General features: G+C 42.1%; 1 protein-coding gene and 1 pseudogene across 1 annotated transcript in view; both read right to left on the reverse strand.

The window, feature by feature from the left end:
• Positions 1-4,140: 4,140 nt before the first annotated feature.
• On the reverse strand, positions 4,141-6,531 carry LOC105484410 (large ribosomal subunit protein uL4 pseudogene; annotated as a pseudogene).
• Positions 6,532-13,105: 6,574 nt separating this feature from the next.
• LOC105484412 (vesicle associated membrane protein 4) overlaps positions 13,106-15,409 on the reverse strand; it is a 41,308-nt gene continuing 39,004 nt past the window's right edge. Inside the window, exon 9 of the transcript XR_988907.2 lies at positions 13,106-15,220. The gene's annotated coding sequence lies outside the window, so the exon portion shown is untranslated. The remainder of the gene's footprint in view (positions 15,221-15,409) is intronic.

Here is a 15,409-nt window from a genome sequence, read left to right on the forward strand (position 1 = left end):
GAGTGCTCCTACCCTGAGCCCTGGGCCCAGTCCTCCCAATTCCTCATTGTACAGTACCAATTTTAAAGTATTTTGAGTATCACCCTGCTTTGGGCTAGTGCTTCGAATGCTTTTAGCTAATAACTAAGTTCTATAAAAAACATATTTCATTGAGCTTGCAGGTCACACTAAGGAGGGTAGACTATTAAGAGGACAAATTTGCCAATTAAAAGGGAGTATATGGCTAGTAAAAATGGGAAGAAATTTAAGAGAAGTGGGATGAAAATATAGCAGTAATCTGGCCAGGCGCGGTGGCTCAAACCTGTAATCCCAGCACTTTGGGAGGCCGAGACGGGCGGATCACGACGTTAGGAGATCGAGACCATCCTGGCTAACATGGTGAAACCCCGTCTCTACTAAAAAATACAAAAAACTAGCTGGGCGAGGTGGCGGGCGCCTGTAGTCCCAGCTACTCGGGAGGCTGAGGCAGGAGAATGGCGTAAACCCGGGAGGCGGAGCTTGCAGTGAGCTGAGATCCGGCCACTGCACTCCAGCCTGGGCGACAGAGTGAGACTCTGTCTCAAAAAAAAAAAAAAAAAAAAAAAAAGAAAATATAGCAGTAATCTCTCTGCACCTTGATGTTGATGTCATCACCATTCCTCAACTTTGATCTAAAGAGAAAGGTGAGAGGAATGAGGAAGAGGCCTGAAAGGGAAGGAGAGAGGGCCTGGCATGGTGTAGATGCACCAGAAATATTTGTAACTGAATAGATAATTGAATACATGACTGAATGACAGTAGAACTGCCACCACAGAATATTTGCTTCTGAGCACTGAATAAGATAATCCATCAATGCAACAAGTGTAAAGCACATGCCCTGTGTTAGGTTTGGGCTAGGATACAAAGTGGAATCAAGCATGGTCTTACCAAAGACTATTAATTAATTCAGAAGAAAAATATAAGGTTGAGAAATGAGAAATGTATGCAGCAAGGACTTGATGGGCCAGAGAAAGTTCTGGATTAAAAAGAAAAAGAAATTAACATGATACTGGTATTAGCAGAAGTAAAACCACCAAGTTTTATGAGATCCTTCTCCCACTCTACCCAACCTTGCTAAACTGACACTCAGTATGGGGCCCACCTTTTAAGACAATGTCGAGAATGTGAAAATGCTCCAAGAGAGTAGCCAGAAGCAGGGCTGACTTCATGGGCATACGACAAGCGCAGTCCCAGCAGGCCACTCTCAGAAGGGCACTGCACTTGGTGGTTAAAAGCTCTGTCATCTTGAAATTTTTAATATTTTATCTTTGAACTTGTGTGCTGTGAGTGAAGTCCAGTGGGACAATGGAGCACGCATGTGAGCAGAGGAGATACGGGCATGCTTGTTTCCCTCATGCCTTGCAATTCATTTGCACATAACATTCATGATTGCTACCCCACTCCCATGACACACAAGAAGTGTGTCTACTTGCTTGTGCTTACTTTGAGTCTTGCCCAACTCCTATGTATGTGGGTCCACCAGAATTCTGTGCTCATGTCTACACACCTCATATCAGCAGATGCTCATACTGGCATATGCTCCACATGTATCAACATGTGCCCAGACCAACACATCTACAACAGCAGAAGTGCTGATAGCACCAAGAGGCCATCCTTTCCATTAGAACCAGAACTTGTTTCCAATGCAGAAAGAAGGTAATGGTATTCAGAGAAATAAGAATGACCTAGCAACCCTATCATATACAGTTTTTTATTTTTTTAAGACGGAGTCTTGCTCTGTCACCCAGGCTTGAGTGCAGTGGCATGATCTCGGATCACTGCAACCTCTGCCTCTCGAGTTTAAGCGATTACAGGCATGTGCCACCATACCCAGCTAATTTTTGTATTTTTTAGTAGAAATGAGGTTTTGCCATGTTGGCCAGGCTGGTCTTGAACTCCTGGCCTCAGGTGATCCACCTACCTCGGCCTCCCAAAGTTCTGGGGTTATAGGCATGAGCCACTGAGTCCGGCCTCTATCATATACACTTTTACTTGCATTATTTCCTGTATGACCCAATCACTTATGTTAAAAATGTTGACATAGAAGGAAAGGGGAAATAGGTCCATCCCTAGTTGCCATATTATAAGGAATAAGTTATTTCTTTTTTTTTTTTTTTAGACAGAGTCTCTCTCTGTTGACCAGGCTGGAGTACAGTGGCATGATCTTGGCTCACTGCAACCTCTGCCTCCCAGGTTCAAGCAATTCTCCTGCCTCAGCCTCACGAGTAGCTGAGAGTACAGGCGTGCACCACCAGGACCAGCTAACTTTTGTATTTTTAGTAGAGATGGGGTTTTGCCATATTGGCCAGGCTGGTCTCAAACTCCTGACCTCAGGTGATCTACCTGCCTTGACCTCTCAAAGTGCTGGGATTACAGGTGGGAGACACTGCACCCAGCCAGGAATAAGTTCTTTCTTAATCATCAGTGATCCAAAGGTAGAGAGTGTTGGTAGAATGTGAACATATCAAGAAATTAAAAAAAAAAAAACCAGTTTTATGTAGTATTATCATCCTTGTTCTAATAAGAATGAAACAATTTATATTTATGAGCTGTAAAATGCAAACTGTGAAATTTTAGTGATTCCGCATATAAGATAAAAGCTCTTGTAATTTCTATTTAAAACTGGCATTGCATAAAATAAGATGAATGGTAAAATTCATTCTAATAATTAAATTTAAACTTTAAAATTTAGAATACTTCTATTACACTTAAAAAACATTATTTTTAAATGTGGTAAAATACATATAACATAAAATTTACTATCTTAACCATTTTTAAGTGTACAGTTTGGTGACATTAAGCACATTCACATTGTTGTGCAATGATCACCACGATCCAATTCTAGAATTTTTTAAACTAGCAAAACTGAAATTCTGTACCTATTATATACATATACATATGTGTGTGTGTGTGTGTGTGCGTGCGCGCACATATATATATATAGAGAGAGAGAGACGGAGTCTCGCTCTGTCGTCCAGGTTGGAGTGCAGTGACGCGATCTCCGCTCACTGCAAGCTCTGCCCCCTGGGTTCATGCCATTCTCCTGCCTCAGCCTCCTGAGTAGCTGGGACTACAGGAGCCTGCCACCATGTCTGGCTAATTTTTTTGTATTCTTAGTAGAGATGGGGTTTCACCATGTTTGCCAGGATGGTCTCGATCTCCTGACCTCGTGATCTGCCTGCCTCGGCCTCCAAAAGTGCTGGGATTACAGGCATGAGCCACCGCACCTGTCCATCTGTACCTAGTAAATATTAACTCCTCATTCTCTCCTCTCTCCAGCCCCTGCCAACCACCATTCTACTTTGACTACTGAATTTGATTACTCTAGATACCTCATAGAAGTGGAATCGTAAAATATTTGTCCTTTTGGGACTGACTGGCTTATTCTACTTTATATAATGTCCTCAAAATTCATCCGTCTTTTAGAAGTGTCAGAATTCCCTTCCTTTATTTAAAGCTGCATAATATTCCATTGTATGTACATTCCACATTTTGTTATCCATTCATCTGTCAGTGCACACTTGGTTGCTTCTACTCCTTGATTATTGTGAATGGTGCTGTCATGAACATGAGTATACCAGTATCTGTTTGAACCCCTGCTTTCAATTATTTTGGGTATATACCCAGAAGTGGAATTGCAGGATCATATGGTACTTCTATTTTTAGTTTTTTGAGGAACTGGCACAATGTTTTCCCTAAAGTCTATAACAATTTACCTTCCCAACAACAGTGTACAAGGGTTCCAATTTTCCCACATCCTCACCAATACTTATTTATTTATTTTTTTAATAGTATCCATTCTAGTAAGTGTGAGGTGGTATTTCTTTTTTTGTTTTTTGAGACAGTCCTACTTTGTCACCCAGGCTGGAGTGCAGTGGCGTGATCTTGGCTCACTGCAACCTCCGCCTCCCAGGTTCAAAAGATTCTGCTGCCTCAGCCTCATGAGTAGCTGGGACTACAGGCATGCACCCCTACATCTGGCTAATTTTGTATTTTTAGTACAGATGGGGTTTCACCATGTTGGCCAGGCTGGTCTCCATCTCCTGACCTCAAGTGATCCACCCGCCTCCGCCTCCCAAAGTGCTGGGATTACAGGCATGAGCCACCGTGCCTGACCTGAGGTAGTATTTCATTGTGATTTTGATTTTGATTTCCGCAATAATTACTGATGTTGACCCTCTTATGCTTTGTAATTAATAAAAATATTTTTAAAGGAAAAAGCCATATATTGGTACTTTAACATCATTTTCTCTGTGCTCTTTTTTTCTCACTGCCTCTTTGATCAGGTCTTTATTCAAAAGAAGCTGTCCAAAATGATTTGATCTTTATGGAATAGTCAAATTTAAGAGTTTATGCAGCAGACTTCTCTTCCTCTGTAGTAGGCTTCTTTTCTGCTGGCTTCTTTTCAGGGGCTGGTTTTTTGGTAGCTGCTGCCTTTTTTCCCACCAGAGGTTTCTTCTGCTTTTTAACATCAACAGCAGGCTTCTTTCCTTTCTTACCTACCACAGGCTTCTTGCCTGCAACCTACTTCTCATCCGATTTGGCTTCTAGTGCAGCAGCTGCCGCTGCTGCCTTATCCACCCCGAGCTTGTGATTCCTGGCCTGGCGAAGAATGGTGTTCCGACGCATGGTCTTTGCGTATGGGTTTAGCTTCAACATGATTCTCACATTTTTCAGTGGGTTCTTCTTTAGGACTCTGCAATGAATCTCCTTGCGTGGTGCTCGAAGGGCTCTCTGGATCTCTGGGCTTTTTAAGATTTTGCTACGATCTGTATTGATCATCTTGTGGATGGGAAGATTGTAGTTACTCTTGGGGGAAGCAGCTTTACGGCAAATGCCATACAATTCATCTAACTTCCGGAAAGCACTTTCGGTCCAAATGCAGAAACGTCCCACAGGCCCACCAGGAGCAAGTTTCAAAATGTTCAGTTTGCTTACGTTAAGCAGAGTAATTCCAGGGATGTTTCTGAAGGCCTTGATGATACCATTATCCTCATGATGGATGATGCAGGGGCCTCTGTGCTGGATACGGTGACGGTTTCTCATTTTGTCCTTGCCAACTCTCATTTGCTGAGAGGCATAGTCCTTTTTGATATCATTCCAGGCTTTAAGTTTCTTAAGAAGCAAAACAGCCTCCTTGATCTCCTTGTATCCTCCAACTTTATCTTCGACTACCAAAGGAAGTTCAGGAACTTCCTCAATATGATGACCTTTAGATATGACCAGTGCTAGTAAGGCTGAGGCAGCCAGGGTAGAAGAGATGGCATATTGTTTTTGGGTTGGGTTCACTCTATGATGCTAACGGCATCAGGTTTTGGTTGGTGCAAACATTCGGCCTCCATAACACGTTTCCAGAAGCACCCTGGCCAGAAAGGTGAGTCCCACCACCTCGAACTCTGGGAATTTGAGCCACAGCTCTGTCAGTACCCAAAGACTCAGCACTGGTCTGATGACCTGCTAATTCACCGACAGCATACAGCTGTCTGTTGTGTTTGTGCAAGTTGGTGTGAACAAAGTTCACAATATCTGGTCGAATAGGAGCCTTGAATACAGCAGGCAATGTGACATTTTTGTCAGATGACTCCCCCTTTTCAGAGTACAGCGATATCAGTGGGCGAGCACACACCATGGCGGAGAGGAGAGAGCCATGCTCCTCTCAGCACTGCTGCTGCCACAGGAAAAGTTCTCTGTGCTTTTAAAAATGTGCCCCACATTTTAATTTTGCACTGGGTCCTGGAAATTATGTAGCCAGCCTTGCATATGGGAAATGTTAATGAAAAAAAAAAAAAATGGACTGCGTAGTAACTTAATAATCTGAGTGTATGATACTTGTTTATAGGGAGATAGTGATCATCACCGGTTTCCCATCTCTATCGACTCAGTGGAAGTCTGAGAGATTTATTTAGAAAGGAAAACTGCCTTAGTGCATGCAGCTTGCTGTAAAGAATCTCATCACTAGTTCCACTTTGGATTACAGCCTCGCCTCTGTCACACATCACCTGTGTAAGTGCTGGGCAAATCATTAAACCTCTCTCTTGAGCCTTGATTTCAGAGGAGTTATGGGTCTGGTGGCCAGGCAGGTAGGAGGGGGCAGATCCTGAGATGGGCCAGCATCCTCCTGGAAGTTACTTGCCTTGTTTAGAGGCTACACTCTTTCAAACAAGCAAGAGTGAAGGGGGAAATGGGGTTTTATCTTTCAACAAAAGGGACTGGGCCACTTCTGCAGGCCCAGGGAGTTCTGTGGAATCTAAGCATTCAAGATCCTCAGTGGGCTGAGTGCAGTGACTCACGTCTGTAATCTCAGCACTTTGGGAAGCCGAGGCAGGAGGACTGTTTGAGCCCAGGAGTTTGAGATCAGCCTAAGTAACATAGCGAGACTTCATCCCAATAAAAAACAAAACAATTAGCCAGGCATGGTGGCATGTGCCTGTAGACCTAACTACTCAGGAGGGTGAGGCAGGAGGATTGCTTAAGCCCAGGATGTTGAGGCTGCAGTGAGCTGTGATCGTGCCACTGCATTCCAGCCTGGGCAACAGAGTGAAATCCTGTCTCAAAAAAAAAAAAAAAAAAAAAGACCCTCAGGGGCATCTACCCAGATATCCCATCCCAAGTCTCTAGGCCCTGTTCTTTCCCTAACAAGATCCTGACTTTGGCATAGGAAACTTGCTGAGACTGAAAATTCATTGTTCTTTGAAATTCTGCCACCTTAAAATGAATTCTGGGCCTGGTCTTCAACTCTCTCTGCTCTTCAGCTTCAGGAAATAAAAGTCTCTTTAAATACTTTCAATTAGAGAATTAGAGAATCTCTGATTCTCATATTTTGCTTTAAATTCACAATTGATTGCCCTGCATCTGTCACATCTGTCATTTTCTTTTTTCCAAGCTAAGAATGGAGTTTAGCAGGAGCTGCTCCATTTCAGAATCCTTAAAATGACCGTATCTCCTGTTCCTCTCAAATGCTAGAGACAGCATGACTTTCACATTCCCCTCTACTTGTATCCCTCTCACTTCACCAGAGGTGAACATTTTAGCAATGAATGCCACTGCTACTGCATATCAGAGACTACTGATAACAGTACTTACTCCACCTACCACCAGTGATGTGATCCTTATTGCTCTCTCTTCAGTGGGTGATCTAATTCCAGAATCCCATCCTTAGAACCTGTTTTCTGGGACCAATACGGGTACTAACCCTCTTCAGTTGGGCCCTGTAGAAACAGTTGGCTACAAGGATTCAGATGCATGTGATTTATCGAAGGAGTGCTCAGCTCTCTAAGAGACGAAGAGATGAAAGACAACGAAGGGAAAAGGCCAAGCAAAAATGGTCTCAGATAAAGTCTAGCCTTGGCCAGATTCAAGGGCGTGTGTGGCATCTCAAGCATGTATCACAACATCGAGTTGTCCCACCTTCAGATAAGGGGTTCAGGCTTTTGGACCCCAATATCAGTCTACCATTGGCTCCAAGGTACCCCCAGGGATGGGACTTAATTCAGAGGTGAAGTGGCTCCCATTGGCAGACAGCAGTTCTCCAGAGAAGGGGGAAACTGTGAGCCATTGGCAGCAACGTTAACATCCACAATAGCTGGGGAATGGAATCTGGCATCAGATGCACTTTCTACCCTCCTTTCAGGATGGTGACCAGTGTGGCTTACACCGCTAGGATTCCTTGCCGTTTCTTTTTTAATCAGGTTCAAAAATAGGGGAGTCTGGCCGGGCGTGGTGGCTCATGCCTGTAACCCCAGCACTTTGGGAGGCCGAGGTGGGATCACTTGAGGTCCAGAGTACGAGACCGGTCTGGCCAGTCGATATGGTGAAACCCCATCTCTACTAAAAAAACAAAAATCAGCCTGGTGTGTGGCACGTGCCTGTAATCCCAGCTACTCAGGAAGCGGAGGCAGGTGAATTGCTTGAACCTGGGAGGCGGAGTTAGCAGTGAGCTGAGATTGCACCACTGCACTCCAGTCGGGGTGACAGAGTAAAACTTTATCTCCAAAAAAAAAAAAAAAAAAATTATATATATATATGTATTTATATATATAAAAATAATAGGGAAGTCCTAGCACCAGATCACAGGGAATAAAACAACTAGGCCAGGTTATTTATTCCCCTGGTATCCTCCCTGTAAGATCACCTTAGGCTGGCTGCATCCCTTGGCCAAAAGTCAAGGTAGCCCTCTTCATGTGACTTTGTCCTTCCAGGTGTCGGTAACCTCTGCCTTCCCTCAACCCTTCAAGCTGTACTACCCTTTGTAGTTTCTTTAAGCCCTACCACTTTTATAAATTTACCTTTATTAAATTCTCCTTGAGTTATTTTGAGTGTCCTGTGATGTAAAACAGAATGCTACCCTGGTAGTAACTGATGAGATCAAGGAAGGTAAGCAGTTCAGTTTTCACTGTAAGTGCAATGAGACTTCATCAAAGGGTTTCAAGTAGAAGAATTGTCTGTTTTCGAACTCTCAATTTTGATTTCTCTCTTAGCTGCCTGTATAACGTAAATTTTCCAGTAATGTTTTTATCAAGAAAAGAGACAAGGACGTCATGTTTTCTGAACTCTCATATTTTAAGAATATTGTGTTTGTGGTTTTCATTTTTTCTTTTTTTTTTTAAGACAGGGTATTGCTCTGTCACCCAGGCTGGAATGCAATGGTGCCATCATGGCTCAATGCAGCCTTGAATTCCAGAGCTCAAATGATTCTCCCACCTCAGCCTCCTGAGTCGCTGGGACTCCAGGCACGTGCCACCATGCTTGGTTAATTTTTTAAATTTTTGTAGAGACAGGGTCTCACTGTGTTGTCCAGGCTGGTCTCAAACTCCCGGGCTCAAGTGATCCTCCTGCTTCAGCCTCCCAAAGTGTTGGAATTACAGGTGTGAGCCACTGAGCCCAGCCTGGTTTGCGTTCTTTTTAAAAATTTTTCCAATGGTCCATAGAATCCTCAATGGTTTTCATTCTTAAGTGACAACTGATTTGGTATAAAAATTCTTGAGTCACAGCTATATCCTCTCAAAAATCTACAGATGCTGTTTTAGTATTCTATAATTCAGTGGTAGAAAAGACAGAGGTAAGCTTAATTTTTGCTTCCTTGTAGGTAACACATTTTTCAGGTGTCAATGCTGATAGAATTTACCCCTTTAATCTTATAATTCATATACTCTACTACAATGTAGCTTACTGTGTCTTTTGACAATTTTGTTTTCTCCTGAAGGACTTTATGAAAGCTTAAGTTTTCATCAAAGAATACATCAAAGAATAATGTTTTTTGATGACTTCTCTGTTCCACTCTTTTTGGATTTCTTCCACAGGAACACTATGTAAATTCTTAGTAGTCTTTTTTTGGTCTCCTAGATCTAACATCACACTGTCCATTTACAGTTTTGATCTTTTTCTTCTGTGTTCTGTGGCAGCTTCTTGAACCTCTCTTCTGCATTACTGATTTTCTTCAATCAATTCTACTCCTCACTGCTTCAGTGAAGGGCTTAATGTTTGTGTTGCAATTTGTTTCCTGGCAAATTATTTTTAACTTGCTCCCCTTATGGCTGACCTAATTGTCTACATAACACATTTAATTGTACTTTTTTTCTTGCCTTTTCTCTCTTTATGACTTTTGGAATTCCAAAAGCATCAGTTTCATCCTGCTGCAGATGCTGAGGTGCTCAAAATCAATTTAGTTCTTGTAGTACATCATTTTCAAAACTACCATCTTCCTTTGCATCTTCAGGATAATTAATACATTCAATAATTATTTGAGCACTCACTATGACACTTGCTGTTGTAGTGAGTGGTTTGGGATATATCAGAGAAAATTCTGGAATGTTAGAATGTTCTGGAAAAACAGAGAGTAAAGGGATTGGATGGTGTACTCGGGGAGATTTTGAGAAAGTCATTCAAGAGAACTGTTCACGCAGTGGTTGAGGAGGAAGGGCTTTTCTGGCAGGAGAAACAGCAAGTCCAAGGCCTGGAGCTGGTTTGTCTGAGGAACAGCAAAGAGGCTGGTGTGGCTGCAGCACAGCAAAGAAGGCAAAGACAAGGGCAGAGGTCAGCAAGGTGACTTGGGGATGCATCACGAGACCCTGTAGGCCACTGAAAGAATTTTGGCTTTCACTCTGAGGAAGATGGGAAGCCATTGAAGAGTTTTCAGCAAAGCAATGGCATAATCTGATTACATTTTGAAAGAATTATTTTCACCATTCTGTTGAGAACAGACTCTGGGGAGAGGGGGAACAGTAGCCTGAGACCAGTTAGAAAGCTACTGCAGTATTCCAGGTGAGAGATGATGGTAGGAAAGGACCAGGTGGTCATGATGTAGGCAGTGCGAACTGGTCAGATTCTAAAGATATTTTAAAGGTAGCACCAAAGGATTTCCTGATGAATTAGAGGTGAGTTGAGAGAGAAATTATGAAGTCAGTATGACTCCACAGTTTTTGGTCTAAGTAATTGGAAGGATTCAGTTGCCATCAACTGAGATGGGGCAGAATGCATGTGGAGGAGGTCTATGAAAGGAGACTGGAATGCGTTTGGGACATGCTAAACTTGAAATAATAAAGACATCAAAAAGAGTACTGGATGACTCCAAATTCAAGGGAAGTCAAGTGGGAGACAACAACTTGAGATTTGTCAGCACAAAGATGTGATTTCGAATGACACAATTAGGTAAGCTTTCTAAGGGAATGTGTGTAAAGACTGGACCAAAAGCTGAATCCTGGACACTCCGATATTAAGAGCTGAGGAGAACAGGAGGAACAACCATGAGGGCAAGAAGAAACAAAGCCCTGGAAGCACTTATGAAGGAGAAGAGAGTAATTAACTGCATCAAATGATGCTGCTGCACAGAGATCAGGGCTGACAATGGACCACTGGATCTAGCAATGCAGAGGTCACTGGTCACCTTCCCAAGAGTAAGTGTGGTGGAGTGTGGAGGGAAAATCTTGTCTGAACTGTTTAGGAGAATAAACAAAAAAACTGGAAATAGCAAGTATACTGAAATCTTTCAAGGACTATTACTATAAAGAGGAGTAAAGATATGGAGTGGAGCCAGGTGTGGTGGCATGCACCTGTAATGCTAGCTACAAGTGAGACGGAGACAGGAGGAGTGCTTGAGCCCAGGAGTTCAAGGCTGCAATGAGCTATGATTGTGCCACTGTACTCCAGCTTGGGTGACAGAGTGAGACCCTGTCTCAAAAACAAGACAAAAAATTCCCTGTAGCCAGGCATGGTACTTTACTCCTATAATCCCAGCACTTTGGGAGGCCAAAGTGGGAGGACCACTTGAGCCCAGGAGTTCAAGACCAGCCTGGGCAACATAGTGAGAACCCGTCTCTAAAAACAAACAAACAAACAAACAAACAAAGAAAGAAACAAAACCCAGAGCCCATGATTTCAGCACCCATGTTATTTCTACTATACTAGTCATATACTATTCTGCCTCTCTAAATTCTGCCACAGGAAAGTATATGTCAGGAAGAGGACAATTATCAAAAATGTATAGCAATGAGGGCTGGTTGCATTGGCTCATGCCTGTAATCCCATCTACTCGGGAGGATGAGGCAGGAGGATCACTTGGGAGTTCAAGGCTGCAGTGGGCTATGATTGTGCCACTGCACTCCAGCTTACATGCTGGAGCGAGACCTTGCCTCTAAAAGAAAAAGAAAAGAAAAAAGAAAAAAATGTATGGATGTATAGATGTGTGTATGTATGTTTCTATAGTGGAATTTGGCAGGGGGCTGGGGGGAAGTGGAGAAAAGAGATGGAGCTTTTTTTTTTTTTTTTTTTTTTTTTTTTTGAGACGGAGTCTCGCTGTGTCGCCCAGGCTGGAGTGCAGTGGCCGGATCTCAGCTCACTGCAAGCTCTGCCTCCCGGGTTTTTACGCCATTCTCCTGCCTCAGCCTCCCGAGTAGCCAGGACTACAGGCGCCCGCCACCTCGCCCGGCTAGTTTTTTTGTATTTTTTAGTAGAGACGGGGTTTCACCGTGTTAGCCAGGATGGTCTCGAACTCCTGACCTCGTGATCCGCCCGTCTCGGCCTCCCAAAGTGCTGGGATTACAGGCTTGAGCCACCGCGCCCGGCCCCAGAGATGGAGCTTTTTAAAGAAGACAGAGTATATTGCTGGGAATGATTGGGAGGATGTTCTCTTTTCTGTGTTTTTACAATGTTACTCACAGGTCCATGTGCATCTTCTTAGACATCCTCAGATGAGATCTTGCCCAGTTACTCAAAAAATAGGGTAAGTGCACCACCACTGACTGCTCAGTCTTTGCTTACTAGTCAGAATCCCTTCTTATACTGACAACTGAAAAGCAGGCCGATAGTCACAGCTCCTCAGCAATTTTTAGTGTGTGATGGGCACACTAAGTATGATTCTGTTGGATTCAGGTAGTATCTGATCTTCCTGCCCGGTTCTCTCATCTGTTGATGGTGGATTGTATTAAACACCATCATTCTCAGAGTGCACTTTCCAGGCTGCTTCCCTTCTCCATTTCTGACTACAGCACTTTATTTGTGGAGACTATCTCAGGGTACAATGTGCCTCCAATGTCATCTCCCCTCCCATGCCTTTTTGTAGTATTAAGACAATAAAGGCCTGATGTGGTGGCTCATACCTGTAATCGTAGCATTTTGGGACAATGAGGCAAAAGGATGGCAGTAGTCTAGGAATTTGAGACCAGCCTGGGTAACACAGTGAGACCCTGTCTATAAAAAAAAATTAAAAACTTAGCTGGGCATGGTGGTGCATGCCTGTAGTCCCAGCCACTTGGGAGAACTGAGGTGGGAGGATGGCTTGAGCCCAGGAGTTCAAGGCTGCAGTGAGTTGTGATCGCGCCACTGCACTTCAACCTGGGAGACAGAACAAGATCCTGTCTCAAAAACAAAAACAAAAAGACACAGTTTAGTGTGTGGATGGAGGGAGGCTAGAGAGAATGAACATTACTCTGGTTGCCTAAAGCACCAGACAGCTGAGGGACAGGACCAGGTTTTCTGATTAGGGCATGTAAGTTTACAGACACTTACATGCCTTCCTCTCTTACACACTACTGACTGAGATAAAGACATTGCTATACTAAGTTAAAAATCACTGAGAAATTCCTCTTAGATTTCGTCAGTATCGGGCATAAGTTTTGGTGAAAGAATGCCTTTTCTTTTTCTTATTTTTCCTCCATTGCACTTTATTGGGAAAATAGGATAGATTAAATCAGGGGTGATTATCCAGATGTTATTATTAAATAAGCTATGCTTTGAAGTTAAGGCAACAGGTAACACATATTGAATAAGCCAAAGTGCTTAATTTTTGTTTTCTATGAAATAGTTTATTTCACTGTTCACTATGGAGGGGCTACAAATACATTTCTGATATTAACACAAAGGACTAAACTTTGCCAACACTGGTAAAAATGGTTATGAGGAATTGAGAAGCTAGGGAACAGGGCACATGACATTTACATTTACTCATCTCCCACTATACATCTCAAAACAAACATTAAAGGCACTTACCAAAGTGATTAAGTAAGGGAGCGTGGAATTTAAAATAATGACAGATACCCAAGACACAAAATAAACGGCTTGAGTTTTCTTATAGTTTGATTTCTAACATTTTACTGACTAAAATCTCTGCTAATTATGTAATCTACTTTGTGGCTTTAAAAAATTTGATACTTTGATTTAAGACTACTTTAAATGAAAAGAACCTAATGGAATACCATAAAGCCAGAGTTTTTCCACACCCAATTACAGTAGAAGAGCACCACTATATCCAGGCAAAAGTGAAAGGCTCATGTTGCTTCTCCAGGGAGCACTATGGAGTCAGCTCTCACTGATATACTAACATGTGGCATCTCTGTGGCTTCATAGGCACATTCATTCAACACACATTTATCTAGCATCTGCCAAGGTACACAGCACTGTGCTGGGTGCTGGGGAGACAGAAACATGGTGTGGTGCTTACTTTCACAAGCTTACATTTATCCCCTGTAACTGGGTGGGTCATGCTTTCTTTTCAATTCCTACTGATTTGTTCCAAGAAGTTTCATGGAATAAAACAGGAGCCAGAATAAATGCATTTGTGTTCCCATCCCTAATTCTACTTGGTTTCCAGAAAAAGAAGTCAGAATAAGACTAACATCAGAGTATTAAAGAGGACCTAAACTCTACATCAATCTAAGGCATGATGTCATTTGTCTACAACATGGGAAAAAACAAGAAGTAGAGCACCTTTCAGCCCTTAGAATCCAGTGTCTTTCCACTGCTTTGTGGCAATTTCCTGCACAAATATAAGCCCTACACTACATTCTAAAACAAACTTGTAAATGCTTTCAAAGTGACTTATGCTCTTACTCTCAACTCACAGAAAAATGGAGTCCAATCACATTTCCATGTGAAAACACAAAATTAGGTTAACAGAACGATCATCCTTGACATAGTAATACTCTGACAATACAATTAAGGGGACATCTTCTATTGGCATTTGTTCTTGACATGGAAAAACAATTTCTTGCATATTTTCTAATCATAGTGTATATACAGATTACAGAGTCAATGTGGGCAATGATGCTGACAAGGCATCAAGCCTGTTTTAGAGTATACCAGCAATGAGAGATTTCAATTTCTTTGTATTATATTCCTGCCTTCTCAGTCTGTACACGTATTATCATTTACAGGATACCCACATACTATACAGAATTGAAAGATGCCAATTTTTGCTATCAAAAGTGCTGAAGTTATAATTTTCTAATACAGAGTACTGAAATGCACAGAAAGACTAAAATAGGCAATCTATAGGAGGGCTAACAAAGTATTTCTATATCTCATGTGTATTAATTACCCTTCCTCCATCTTATATAATATTCCATCTTTAATAGTGAACTTTCATCTAATTAAGAAATCCCCCAGTTTATAAAATCTGAGGGCAATTTCCAGTGAACTTTGTCAGGATAGAGGAACCAAACGACCACAGGTATTACTGAGTTATAATAAGAAGGAGTAACTAATTATCAGTATTATAACAACAAAATTGCTGCAAGGCAATAGGCTTCTGTAATTAAACATAAATCACAAGGGTATGGATTCAGGCATGAAAATAGTGACGTGATTTCACTGAGAATCAACTAGTATTTGCAAAGCTACTTGAATTTTTCTGTTGATCTTCACTTGTTGTTAAATAATGATAGTTTTGATGATGGTAAAACTTCATTTTTCAAGTGCAGGATGATCTGAGCTGAATGAGAAAAACAGTAATTAAGGGAGGTAATGAAGGTAGGCCTGGTATCAGTTTGAACAATGTATTTTTTCTTCTGTTTTTGATCATAAGAGGGCTTACATCTCTGAGGTTACCACAATAAAGTCATAACCATGCCAGCCATTTTAAAAGGATTTCAGGATTAATCAAGACCAAGAAAGATGAAAT

The sequence above is a fragment of the Macaca nemestrina genome, chromosome 1, assembly GCF_043159975.1.
Source record: "Macaca nemestrina isolate mMacNem1 chromosome 1, mMacNem.hap1, whole genome shotgun sequence".
Taxonomy (NCBI): Eukaryota; Metazoa; Chordata; class Mammalia; order Primates; family Cercopithecidae; genus Macaca; species Macaca nemestrina.